The sequence below is a fragment of the Musa acuminata genome, unplaced genomic scaffold (assembly GCF_036884655.1).
Source record: "Musa acuminata AAA Group cultivar baxijiao unplaced genomic scaffold, Cavendish_Baxijiao_AAA HiC_scaffold_288, whole genome shotgun sequence".
Taxonomy (NCBI): Eukaryota; Viridiplantae; Streptophyta; class Magnoliopsida; order Zingiberales; family Musaceae; genus Musa; species Musa acuminata.
Window position 1 is genome coordinate 42,501 of NW_027020550.1, and position 2,500 is coordinate 45,000.

Here is a 2,500-nt window from a genome sequence, read left to right on the forward strand (position 1 = left end):
GCCCTGTGCCACCCGGGGGGTTCCAGGGTGCTGAGATGGCTGACGTTTTGCTCCGCTCTCGACGGTCACCGCGCAATGCAAGAACAGGCCAAAAACTGGCCAAAACGGCCCAAAAACGGGCCAAAACTGGCCATTTTTGGCTGCACGAGCGAGCGGCGAGCGGCGGACAGCGAGCGAAGCGAGAGGCAGCACCGTCCCTGCTATACGAAAGCCCCATCCAGCCCTGTGCCACCCGGGGGGTTCCAGGGTGCTGAGATGGCTGACGTTTTGCTCCGCTCTCGACGGTCACCGCGCAATGCAAGAAACAGGCAAAAACTGGCCAAAACGGCCCAAAAACGGGCCAAAACTGGCCATTTTTTGGCTGCACGAGCGAGCGGCGAGCGGCGGACAGCGAGCGAAGCGAGAGGCAGCACCGTCCCTGCTATACGAAAGCCCCATCCAGCCCTGTGCCACCCGGGGGGTTCCAGGGTGCTGAGATGGCTGACGTTTTGCTCCGCTCTCGACGGTCACCGCGCAATGCAAGAACAGGCCAAAAACTGGCCAAAACGGCCCAAAAACGGCCAAAACTGGCCATTTTTGGCTGCACGAGCGAGCGGCGAGCGGCGGACAGCGAGCGAAGCGAGAGGCAGCACCGTCCCTGCTATACGAAAGCCCCATCCAGCCCTGTGCCACCCGGGGGGTTCCAGGGTGCTGAGATGGCTGACGTTTTGCTCCGCTCTCGACGGTCACCGCGCAATGCAAGAACAGCCAAAAACTGGCCAAAACGGCCCAAAAACGGGCCAAAACTGGCCATTTTTGGCTGCGCGAGCGAGCGGCGAGCGGCGGACAGCGAGCGAAGCGAGAGGCAGCACCGTCCCTGCTATACGAAAGCCCCATCCAGCCCTGTGCCACCCGGGGGGTTCCAGGGTGCTGAGATGGCTGACGTTTTGCTCCGCTCTCGACGGTCACCGCGCAATGCAAGAACAGGCCAAAAACTGGCCAAAACGGCCCAAAAAAGGGCCAAAACTGGCCATTTTTGGGCTGCACGAGCGAGCGGCGAGCGGCGGACAGCGAGCGAAGCGAGAGGCAGCACCGTCCCTGCTATACGAAAGCCCCATCCAGCCCTGTGCCACCGGGGGGTTCCAGGGTGCTGAGATGGCTGACGTTTTGCTCCGCTCTCGACGGTCACCGCGCAATGCAAGAACAGGCCAAAAACTGGCCAAAACGGCCCAAAAACGGGCCAAAACTGGCCATTTTTGGCTGCACGAGCGAGCGGCGAGCGGCGGACAGCGAGCGAAGCGAGAGGCAGCACCGTCCCTGCTATACGAAAGCCCCATCCAGCCCTGTGCCACCCGGGGGGGGTTCCAGGGTGCTGAGATGGCTGACGTTTTGCTCCGCTCTCGACGGTCACCGCGCAATGCAAGAACAGGCCAAAAACTGGCCAAAACGGACCCAAAAACGGGCCAAAACTGGCCATTTTTGGCTGCACGAGCGAGCGGCGAGCGGCGGACAGCGAGCGAAGCGAGAGGCAGCACCGTCCCCTGCTATACGAAAGCCCCATCCAGCCCCTGTGCCACCCGGGGGGTTCCAGGGTGCTGAGATGGCTGACGTTTTGCTCCGCTCTCGACGGTCACCGCGCAATGCAAGAACAGGCCAAAAACTGGCCAAAACGGCCCAAAAACGGGCCAAAACTGGCCATTTTTGGCTGCGCGAGCGAGCGGCGAGCGGCGGACAGCGAGCGAAGCGAGAGGCAGCACCGTCCCTGCTATACGAAAGCCCCATCCAGCCCTGTGCCACCCGGGGGTTCCAGGGTGCTGAGATGGCTGACGTTTTGCTCCGCTCTCGACGGTCACCGCGCAATGCAAGAACAGGCCAAAAACTGGCCAAAACGGCCCAAAACGGGCCAAAACTGGCCATTTTTGGCTGCACGAGCGAGCGGCGAGCGGCGGACAGCGAGCGAAGCGAGAGGCAGCACCGTCCTGCTATACGAAAGCCCCATCCAGCCCTGTGCCACCCGGGGGGTTCCAGGGTGCTGAGATGGCTGACGTTTTGCTCCGCTCTCGACGGTCACCGCGCAATGCAAGAACAGGCCAAAAACTGGCCAAAACGGCCCAAAAACGGGCCAAAACTGGCCATTTTTGGCTGCACGAGCGAGCGGCGAGCGGCGGACAGCGAGCGATAGCGAGAGGCAGCACCGTCCCTGCTATACGAAAGCCCCATCCAGCCCTGTGCCACCCGGGGGTTCCAGGGTGCTGAGATGGCTGACGTTTTGCTCCGCTCTCGACGGTCACCGCGCAATGCAAGAACAGGCCAAAAACTGGCCAAAACGGCCCAAAAACGGGCCAAAACTGGCCATTTTTGGCTGCACGAGCGAGCGGCGAGCGGCGGACAGCGAGCGAAGCGAGAGGCAGCACCGTCCCTGCTATACGAAAGCCCCATCCAGCCCTGTGCCACCCGGGGGGTTCCAGGGTGCTGAGATGGCTGACGTTTTGCTTCCGCTCTCGACGGTCACCGCGCAATG